The sequence below is a fragment of the Gorilla gorilla genome, chromosome 1 (genome assembly GCF_029281585.2).
Source record: "Gorilla gorilla gorilla isolate KB3781 chromosome 1, NHGRI_mGorGor1-v2.1_pri, whole genome shotgun sequence".
Taxonomy (NCBI): domain Eukaryota; kingdom Metazoa; phylum Chordata; class Mammalia; order Primates; family Hominidae; genus Gorilla; species Gorilla gorilla.
The window spans coordinates 114,536,513-114,547,835 of NC_073224.2; the positions used below are offsets into that span (position 1 = coordinate 114,536,513).

The window sequence follows — 11,323 nt, forward strand, 5'->3', positions numbered from 1 at the left end:
GCTCAGTCGGGCCTGAAGGGGTGCTCCTGTAGTCCCAGCTACTCCGTAGGCTGTGGTGGGTGGATCAGTCGAGCCCAGGAGTTCAAGTCCAGGTTGTGCAACATAGCAAGACCTTGTCTCAAAAAAAAAAAAAAGAGTCATGTTCAATGCAAGATGTTAATAATAGAGGAAACTGTGGGAGTAGGGGTAGGGTAGGAAGAGGGTATATGGGAACTCTTCGTACTTTCTGCCTAACTTTCCTGTAAACCTAAAACAACTCTAAAAGGTAGTCTATTATTAAAAACAAAAGCAAGTCAGGCTTGCCCATGGCTCTGAGATGTGAGGGGCCAAGATTTATTTTTAAAAGACTTTTCTTCTTCTCCATAAGAAGTTCAACAAGCAAGCACTGATATTTGGAGGGCTACACCCAAGACAGGGAATTTGAAACAAAACAGTCCCCTGGCTGCTTTCATTGGTGGCAATCCATTCATGTGGAAAGTGAGACTTGACCCAAATGAGGGGACCTCTAGGTCTAGCACCACTTGAGCTTCGTCTGACCCTGGAATAAACAATACATCTACTCTTTAGTTTGACATTGCATGGGTCAACTTGTTACTTAAATATTTTACTTTCAGCTGCTTAACTTTATATAGGTCAGCCTCAGTGTTGTTAAAAAAAATGTTGCTAAAAATAATAAACAGTTTTGGAAATAGAGTACATCTAAAACAAATAAAGTTAACGTAGAATAATACATCTTAGGGCTAGTAGGGACTTCAGTTATCATTTGCTGCAAATTTTGCCTGCTCTTAAATAGGCATGAAAGAGTTAAATAATGCAGCCCCAGCAGGGCAGGTAGTAGAAGTTTTTTAATCCCAAATGCTGCCCCCGGGGGTAAGAGGAAGAGATATTTGATAGTCCAAAGCAGAAAGTAAATATAGAATAAATTACTTCCACGTAACTGGGGAGATTATTTCAAGTAGATTGCAACTTGGAAATGGATGGCTTCTTTTCAAAACCTAGGGTGATCTGCAAATTTCCCATCCTGGTTTCAAGGTGGCATCAAGGGAAGGAGCAAGTCCTGGCTTTCAAGGGCAGCTATAGCTGATATATTTTGTAAAGTCAAAGCTCACATCTTTAATATTTGCATTATTCAGATCCGTGCAGTAGTTAATAGGAACAGAAATAGAAAGAGACATAGAAATGTGGCCAACAGAAAGTCACTACCTTAAATGTTTGAGCTGTAACCTTTGGTAGACGGCAAACAGAAAACTCTTTGCAATTAATATAATTGCCCTTGTTCAAGGAAATAGTCAATTTGATTTGAAATGGGGTTGAAAAGCCTGGGAAGGGATCTGTGTGAGACACCTAAAAGAATTACTGTACATTTTTCCACGTAACGGGCCAATTTTCCCATTCTTTGGTTTTAGTGCTCCCTTTTATAGTCAGTATGACTATGCACCATTCCTATTTCCAAGTGGTAGTCTTTCTAATATTTGTCTTTTCCTCTTTTTTTTCAGACAGCGTCTCATTCTGTCACCCAGGCTGGAGTGCAGTGGCACAATTATAGCTCACTGCAGCCTCAAACACCTGGGCTCAAGCAGTCCTTCCACCTCTGCCTCCTGAGTAATTGGGACTACAGGCATGTGCCACCACACCCAGCTAATTTTTAATTTTTAATTTTTTTGTAGAGATGGGGGTCTTGCTATGTCACCCAGGCTGGTCTTGAACACCTGGCCTCAAGTGATCCTCCGGCCTTGGTCTCTCAAAGCTCTGGGATTACAGACATGAGCCACTGCACCCGGCTCTGTCTCCCCTTCCTATGTGTGTTAGCTCTAGAACAAGAGAAGCCTTGTTGAGATTCATGGCTGCCCACCCCCCATCACCTCTCTGACTTTGGGCAAGTTGCCTGGCCTCTCTCAGCCTTTGTTTTCTTTTTGTGAAATGGGGATAATAATAGTACTTGCCTCATAGGCAAAATGTTGTGAGAACTAAACGAGAAAGTGCATGTAAAGCACTTGGCACTTAGTTCTTTTTATGATTATAATGATAATCAGACACAATAAATTATTTCTCACATCACATGCTGTTTAGCCTATTCACTGTTCTATTTTTCCTGAAGTCAGTTCAGTGTGTAGCATCCAGAATTGAACAAAACACCCCTGATGTGACCTGATAGTGCAAAGTAAACTATCATCTCCTTCATTCTAGGTATTATGTTTCTATTAATGCAGTCTAAAGGTAGGATATGAGTTGTTTTGTTTATGAATCTTTTTTTTTTTTTCAGGGATGGGGAATGACTATCTCCAATTAAACTTCTCAGTAAAATCTCTCCTCTTGTGTGTTGTGCTTTAGTATTTAGTTTTGGATACTAGTGCAGGATCTTAAATTTATCCCATTACATGTGATTTCTTTAGTGTTAGTTCCTTTTCAAACCTGTATAAGCCATTCATTCATTCATTCATTCATTTTAGAAAGTCAAACATATATTTATCATGAGCCAGCACAGTGCCAGTTATTTGCCATATTCTAAGATTTTAAACATTCATTGGCATTTTAATTGTGCATGATTTCTATACCTTCATCTGAATTGTTGTGTAACATATTTGGATAATACAGAGCTAAGGGCACAGGCAAAGAAATATCTTTAGAAACTTTCCTCTAGGCTCACCAGCACCCTTAGGGCACTGTCATTTAAATATTATGAATTAATCTTGTGTGGTATCATTTGGTACAAATTATTTTCCAGCTTGACCAGCAAGAAATCTTGAGACTTTCTCAGAATTCTTGTTCAAGTCAAGATTCCCTATATCTTTCTAGTCACCTAACTCAATATTCCTATCAAAATAAGATGAATCTGATGAGATTTTTTTTAAAAAGTGAAGTTAGGCTGGCTTGTTTCCTAATGGGCTGAGAGGACATATTCCCATTCCAGAATTTTGAAGAATTTAAGTGCACACAACACAGTGCCTAAAGCATGTCAGCTGTCTGTTTCGGATGCTCGTCCTACCATGTGTAGCATGGCGAAGACAGGAGTCAGAGGTTGGGAAGTTTAGCTAGGTGAAAAAGTCTGCCCTAGGGCATTCCCTTCCCACTACTGGAGAGCAGTTGCTTTACATTTTATTTTACCTAGCTTTTTGTAAATATTTCTCCCTTCCTGGGTTACTTGTGATCAAGGGGCATGGACTTACTCATCTCTTATAATTCCAATCAGTGCATGACACATCATAGCTGATCCTCAATTATGTTTTAAGTTAATGTACTCAAGGTTTATTTGTCAATTGAATGCCTAACCTATTGCAATTAAGGAGTTGAATTCCCAACCCCCAGTGCCTCAGAATGTGACTGTATTTGGGAACAGGGTCTGCATTAGTTTGTTTTCACACTGCTATAAAGACATACCTGAGGCTGGATAATTTATGAAGAAAAGAGGTTTAATTGATTCACAGTTCTGCAGGCTGTACAGGAAACATGGCTGGGGAGGCTTTAGAAAACTTACAATCATGGTGGAAGGTGAAGAAGCAGACACATCTTCACATGGCTGGCAGGAAAGAGAGAGAGCAAAGGGGGAGGCGCTACACCCTTTCTAACAACCAGACCTTGCAAGAACTCTATCATGAGAACAGCAAGGGGAAAGTCAACCCCCATGATTCAGTCACCTCCCACCAGGCCCCTCCCCCAACTCTAGGAATTACAGTTAGACATGAGATTTGGGTGGGAACACACAGCCAAACCATTTTATTCTGCCCCGGCCCCTCCCAAATCTCATGTCCTTCTTACATTTCAAAACACAGTTATGCCTTCTCAACAGTTCCCCAAAGTCTTAATTCATTCCAGCATTAACTCAAAAGTCCATGTCCAAATTTTCTTCTGAGACAAGGTTAAGTCCCTTCCAAATATGAGCCTGTAAAATCAAAAACAAGTTAGTTACTTCCCAGATACAATGGGGGGTACAGGCATTGGGTAAATGCTCCCATTCCAAAATATAGAGGATACAGGCCCTATGCAAGTCGGAAACCCAGCAAGGCAGTCATTAAGTCTTAAAGCTCCAAAATAATGGAGCTTAAAGTTGTTGGTGGATTTGCCATTCTGAGTCTGGAGGATGGTGGCCCTCTCCTCAAAGCTCCATTAGGCAATTCCCTAGTGGGAACTTTGTGTGGAGGTTCCAAGACCATATTTCCCCTCCATACTGCACCAGTAGAGGTTCTCCCTGAAGGCTCTGCCCCTAGAGCAGTCTTCTGCCTGGACATTCAGGCATTTCCATACATCTTCTGAAATCTAGGTGGAGGCTCCCAAGCCTCAACTTTTGCCTTCTGTGTACCCACAGGCTTAACACTACATGGAAGCCATGAGGCTTGCAACTTTCACCCTCTGGAGCAGCAGCCTAAGACATATCTGGGGCCCTTTGAACCATGGCTAGAGCTGGAGCAGCCAGGATGCAGGGAACCATGTCCTGAGGCTGCGTAGAGTAGCAGGGCCCTGGGCCTGACCCATGAAACCATATAACCCTCCTATGCTTCCAGACCTGTGATGGGAGGGGCGGCTGCAAAGGTCTCAGAAATGCCTCCGAGGCATCTCTGAAATGCCTCGGAGGCATTTCCCCATGGTCTTGGCTGTTAGCATTTGGCTCCTCTTTACTTATGCAAATTTCTGCAGCTGGCTTAAATTTCTCCCCAGAAAATGGGTTTTTCTTTTCTACCACATAGCCGGGGTATAAATTTTCCAAAATTTTATGCTCTGCTTCCCTTTTAAACGTAATTTCCAGTATCAAATTATCTCCTTGTGCATGCATATTAGTTTACGCTGTTAGATGCAGCCAGGCCACATCATGAATGCTTTGCTGCTTAGCAATTTCTTTTGCCAGATACCCTAAATAATCTCTTGCAAGTTCAAAGTTCCACAGATCTCTAGCACAGGGCCACAATGCCACTAGTCTCTTTACTAAAGCATAGCAAGAGTGACCTTTGCTTCAGTTCCCAGTAAGTTCCTCATCTCCATCTGAGACCAGCTTGGCTATCTCTGTCCATATTACTGTCAGCATTTTTGTCAAAATCATTCAACAAGTCTCTAGGAAGTTCCAAACCTTCCCTCATCTTCCTATCTTCTTTTGAACCCTCCAAACTGCTCGAACCTTTGTACATTACTCAGTTCCAAAGCTGCTTCCACATTTTCAGGTTTCATTATAGCAATGCCTCACTATTTGGTACAAATTTTCTGTATTAGTCCCTTCTCACACTGCTATAAAGACATACCTGAGACTGGGTAATTTATGAAGAAAAGGTGTTTAATTGACTCACCATTCTGCAGGTTGTACCAGAAGCAGGGCTGAGGAGGCCTTAGGAAACTTAAAATCATGGCGGAAGGCAAAGGGGAAACAGGTACATTTTCTCATGGCCAGCAGAACACAGCGAGAGCAAAGTGGGAGGTGCTACACACTTTCAAACAACCAGATCTGGTGAGAACTCTATCACAAGAACAGGAAGGTGGAAGTCCGCCCCCATGATTCAATCACCTCCTACCAGGCCCCTCCTTCAACACTGGGAATTGCAATTCAACATGAGATTTGGATGGGGAAACAGAGCCAAACCATATTAGGGTCTTTAAGAGGTAATAAGTTAAAATGGAGTTATTAGGGTGGCCCATAATTCTACAGAACTGATGTCCTTGTAAGAAGGGGAAGAGACACCAGAAGTGCCAGCACAGAGGAAAGGTCCTGTAGGAACACGGGCTAAAGACAGCCATCTACAAGCCAGGGAGAGAGGCCCCAGAAGAAACCAAAGCCACAAATACCTTCTCTTGGACTTTCAGCCTCCAAAGCTGTGAGAAAATACATTTCTGTTGTTTAAGCCACCCAAGTCAGTCTGTGGTACTTTGTTATGGCTGCCCTAGCAGATGAATTCAGAAGTCAAATGTATATGGCTTTGAAGCCACAGAGGAAGGTGAGATTATCTGACCAGAGATCCAAGGTGAAAGGGGTGGAGAGCTATGGGGTAAATCACTTTACAGAGTGGGTATAGGAAAAGGGCCTGTGAATAACACAGAGAAGAATCAAGATAAAGCAGAGTTAAAGATGACAAGGGAAGACAGAGTTCTTTGCTTCTTTTATTTTGGGTTCACATCTCTTAATTTTGTGTTCACTTTTGTTAAGGTCATCCTCAGCATTTATACTCTCTCTCCTTTTGTGCCCCCATGGACCAAGTTAAGAAGGTGTAGGCTTCAAATCTGAAGATTGGTCACCACAAAATTCAAAGGTAAGTGAAAGTGTTTATATTAGTGTCACTGAATCAAGAGCCAATCTCAAAATTTACTTGGGGAATTTTTCAAAGTGCACATTTATTTGACATACACTATGAAATTTTATTTTAGTATAGATTTGTGGTGGGATACTACCATATATTTTGAAAACAAACAAACAAGCAAACAAAAAAATGTTCCCCAAACCCACAGAATCCCCAGGTACTTTTGATGTACACATTGATGGAGACAAACTAATACAGATGAAAAGACAAATGAATTTTTTTCTACATGCCTGGAAATAATGCCAGATGATTATAGATTTCAAACTTCATAGAAAATTGAAATTTCCCCCTTTTGTAGGGGGAATGTTTTGTTAATCTAGCATACACAGCCTATGTTTTCTATTCTTATTACTTTTAATAATAATTTTTTTCTTTTCTTTTTTTTCAGAGACAAGGTCTTTGTCTGTTGCTCAGGATGGAGTGTAGCGGTGCCATCGCACACTATAATCTTAAATTTCTGGACTACTGGCATACACCACCATGCTTAGCTAATTGTTTCTTATTTTTTGTAGTGACAGGGTCTTACTATGTTGCCCAGGCTGGTCTCAAACTCCTGACCTCAGGTGATCCTCCCACCTTAGCCTCCCAAAATGCTAGGATTATAGGCATGAGCCACCATGCCCAGCCTACTTTTTTTTTTTTTTTTTTTTTTTTTTGAGATAGAGTCTTGCTCTGCAGCCCAGGCTGGAGCGCAGTGGCTTCATCTCGGTTTACTGCAGCCTCCCGGGTTCAAGCGATTCTCCTGCCTCAACCCCCAGTTAACTGGGTCTACAGGCACCTACCACCACACTCAGCTAATTATTGTGGGGTTTCTTTTGTTTTTTGTTGTTGTTGTTTGTTTGTTTTTTGTTTTGAGACAGAGTCTCACTCTGTCGCCCAGGCTGGAGTGCAATGGCACAATCTCAGCTCACTGCTACCTCTGTTTCCTGGGCTCAAGCAATTCTCCTGCCTCAGCCTCCTGAGTAGCTGGGACCACAGGCGCCAGCCACCACATCTGGCTAACTTTTGTATTTCGAGTAGAGATGGGGTTTCACCATGTTGGCCAGGCTGGTCTCGAACTCCTGACCTTGTAATATGACCGCCTCGGCTTCCCAAAGTGCTGGAATTACTGGCATGAGCCACCGTGCCCGGCCCACCAGCCTACTTTTAATGGTAATTTTGAAAATGACAGTTGACCTGGTAGCCTTTGGGGATGTTTGTGTTCTTCCTCCCAGCAAATCGCCTTCCATGGGCAACAGGCACTGCTCCTCTCTCATGTGTCAGAAAATCAGTCTGAAACTAGCTATCAAAGCATACAATAGTCTATCACGTTGACCATCACATTATTTGTTGTGACGTGGGAGAACTCCCCTGTTTTCTCAAATCTCTGTCTGCTAAGAATTAGGAACCATTTCTATGTAATAAAAAAATATTGCTCACCAGAAAATATATTCTACTTTCCTGTGGAAGAAAACTTATGACATTGAACTTGATAAAAAGCCATTTTCACAAGCTCAAATAAAACCAGCCTTCTCCATCTCCCCTCCCACCTCTATTGGCTCAAGTATGAGCAACTGAAGGATACCACGCTGCAAAGGAGATGTTGGGCTTTAGGCTGAAGCAAATCCGGGATAACCAGAGTTAATCAAATTCTTTATAAAAAAAAATGAATTGTGCCACTCTAACTTAGAAGTTTTGGAGAAACACTAACACTTTTTTTTTTTTTTTTACTGATTTCTTGAATTTAAAAAAAAAAACAAAACAAAAACTACTGCTCCTTTCCTTTTGGGTAAGTGAGGAGGCAATAGGGTCTTGAGAATCACCAGGACAGCCAGACTCTGTTAGTTTACTTTCATGTGAATACATTAGGTTCTGAGTAGATAGGCAGAGCTACAATACACTCTGCCTAAAACATCACAGTGGAAAGGTGTGTGTGTGTTTGTTGGGAGTGGAGGTGCCTGGTCCTGAGATTTATCAAGCCTACCTTATGGGTACTGACTTGACTGGTTCATCTACTTTAGGGACGATGAGAATATACTCCCCTGCCCCAAATTATATTTTATCCAGGTGCCCTGGTGTCTGACATTCCATCTGTAATCTTTCTTTCCTGCTTTTAAAATGAACATTCTCTTGGTTTGTGCAAAACACTAAACTACTCGATGAAGGCAGATACACTAATGTAGGAAACTGCTTTGTTTTCCATTGGTTGAAAAGGACTAGTGGAGCTGTAGGAAGCTTGGAAGTTCATCAGTGGGAATGGAGGGAGGCGGCCAAAAAGGTGAGGGGAAGGGGAAGGGCCACAGACAGATTTTGTCTACTTGGGAATTTTGAATGGGATTGACCCTGTCCACTCAGTAATAGTTAAAAATGAAACAAAACAAAAAACAACGTTTTTGAGTGTTGTTTGAATCCAAGTGCACTATTTCAGTAGTGGAACTGGGCAAGACTTATAAAGCTGGCATAGGGAAGGGTGATTAGGATTGCAACCATAAGCATGAGGTGTAAATCATGACATTTATTTGGGCACAGAAACCAGATCATTAATATTTGAGGAGCACCTTTCAAAACTCAAATTTAGAGGGTAGAAAACAGTGTTGGCTTTTTACACTATTTCTCTCTTTTTGAGGTAAGTCAGAAAGTTGAGTTATGAAGCATTAAAAGATCATTTTATTCCCATATTCAATTTTCTTCTTTTCACTTGGAGAAAACCTCTTAGGCTAAAGACCATTGGAAGTGGCCTCCATGTTTAACTCACTGGCCCCTAATTTCTGCTGGACCTTCATTTCAATCGACTGTGTTTCAGGAGGGAAGCGATTCTGGTGACCTCACTGTAGGGAGACAGGAGCCTCTGGCAAGTTACCAAACTGCCAGCCTATTCTACATGAGCGGAGCTCTTTGCTTTGGCAGAGGAAAGCAATGCTGTTGTAGGTCAACAGTCAAATGTGTCCCGGAAGTTGTTAAGTGTGTGGGGCATTCTAACCACTGCTGCTGGTGGAGACACCTGGCCGTTGCCTGCATCTCACCTTCAGAATATGGCCCTGATTAAGCTCTGCGGGTAGAGTCCTGGTTTCTGAGAAGGGTACAGGGCCTGAGGACATGCTGATATTTCTTCCTCACACTGCTGCTGAGGACACAGAGAAGGGTCTTCTGGCCAAATTAGCCAGTTATTGGTTCCCCAGATAACTTTGGTTTTAGACACCTGACTTGACTCTGTGAGTGAGTGGGAGGCTGTTTTCTCTGACTGTTTTTGCATCTTGGCTTTCATGTCACTACATGAACATTCAGCCCACAGATTTCTGTTATCTAATCAGGTGCATCAGTCCGTGGTGGAGATGAGAGGGGAGGAACACCCCTCTGACTCAGATTTCACACAAACAAAATTCAGTCTTGTTAGCAATGGCAGGAAGAGCACCCACAGCTGCTCAGATCAGATCTTTCCCTGACAATCTGCAGGGCAGTGAAAGTGAGTGAGGAGTTTTTATGGCAAGATAAGCAATGCAAGGGCCCCAATTTGGTTACTAAATAAAATAAAATGTCAATATTTACACATGACCTTCAAGGCTCTTACATTCTTGCTTTCTTAATATTCAGTACAGACTACATTTTCTTTAGTCCGTTACCAACAGCTTGGAAATTCAGTTAGAGGACATAACCCAAATGTTCTCCAAATGTTGCTTCCAAATGGTCATCTTGAAAAGTGCCATTTTAAGGCTTGCAGTCTTTCTGCACTGAGAGAGGGCTGTCGCTCTGCCTACCCAACTGCAGGGGAATTATCCAAAGATTAAAACCACTGATGATAAAGATAGTGCCATGCAGCATATTTTAATTTGTTGATAATGAAAGCACAAGAGGCCTTTTTACAGGCTTCTTGAAGCCTTACTATTGTGTATTGCACATACAACCCCGGCTTGTGCGCTGACACAAACAAACGTGATCGTAGCAGTTGAAATATAGTCAGAAACACAATTAAGAACATCTGTATTGTAAGCAGAAATAAATTAGAAATACTGAAGTGTTTTGTAGCTGTGAAAATGAAGGAATTAAAAAAACCCACAGTACCTGGATTAAGTGGTTATAAATAACGTATAAAGCAAAAATCTCATTACCCCCTGTGTAAACTCCCCCAAATGAAATACATTTTATGAATGTAGTAACACTGTAATAACCAAAGCATTTGTTTTTCCCCACAAACTTTCCATTTCATAACTGTGAGATTGTTTGGATTTACAGGTTCGGGCCACAACATCCGTGACTTTACCGGTTTTGGTCTCTTCCTTGTAACCTTCGGCTCCAGGATGCTGCACAGCTCCTCTCTGCACTATCTATCAGAATGTTGCTCTGCGTGCTTGAAAGTTTCCCCAAACAGAAGTACACAAAAACAAACAGAGGCGAAACACAAATCCCCTCAGCCCTGGAGGAAAAGGCCTTGAAGCTCTTCCAGTGCAGAGGCCACGCAGAGGACATGCTCCTACCTGTGCACATCAGCCACGCCTGGGGTGCCTCCTGGAGTCCAGGCTGCTGGCAATGGAATCCATCATGTTGCTGATGTCACTGTAAGTCGCAGCCTGCAGGCTGAGCTATGGGGCAGTTTGAGGGGCCAGAAGTTTTCTCCTGGATGCCATCTTCAGCATACCCAGGAACCAGAGAAAATGTAAGTCTTCGCATGCCCATCTCACTCCTGCAGACTGGGGTCCCTCTTCAGTTTCTTTTTTTTTTTTAATCATAAGCACATAGGCTCTGGGACATCATGGAACCCAGAAGCATGCTGAAAGGTGAAGCACAAGTCTAAAGTCTTGTTAGTTATGAAATCCAGCTCTCCTGGATTAGGCAAGGGGAAAACTACATATTTAAGATATACTAGGGCAAGAAGTAAAGCGGAGAGAGCTGACTCAATGAAATTTTGTGTGTAATAGGAGCCATCCTATGTCTAATTGTCTCCTGTCTCAGAGACCTCATGATTATTTCTGAGCTTTAACCAATGAATTAATGTAGGTTCTATCTGGCTCTTCTAACGTCTTTGGAATGGTTCCTCAGTGAACCACAGCTATCCATAGAGATAACAACCTGAA

At 42.1% G+C, this 11,323-nt stretch overlaps 1 long non-coding RNA gene across 5 annotated transcripts in view; it reads left to right on the forward strand.

The window, feature by feature from the left end:
- The window catches only part of LOC101148945 (uncharacterized), a 46,760-nt gene extending 35,860 nt beyond the window's left edge, over positions 1-10,900 (forward strand). For 3 of the 5 annotated variants that reach the window (XR_010129794.1, XR_010129795.1, XR_008670215.2), the window contains 2 exons: positions 1,497-6,227; positions 6,664-7,928. This is a non-coding gene — a long non-coding RNA (uncharacterized lncRNA). Of the gene's footprint in view, positions 1-1,496; positions 6,228-6,663; positions 7,929-10,484 lie in introns of those variants that run through there. The other 2 variants (XR_010129796.1, XR_010129798.1) reach the window with 2 other exon arrangements.
- Positions 10,901-11,323: the final 423 nt, after the last annotated feature.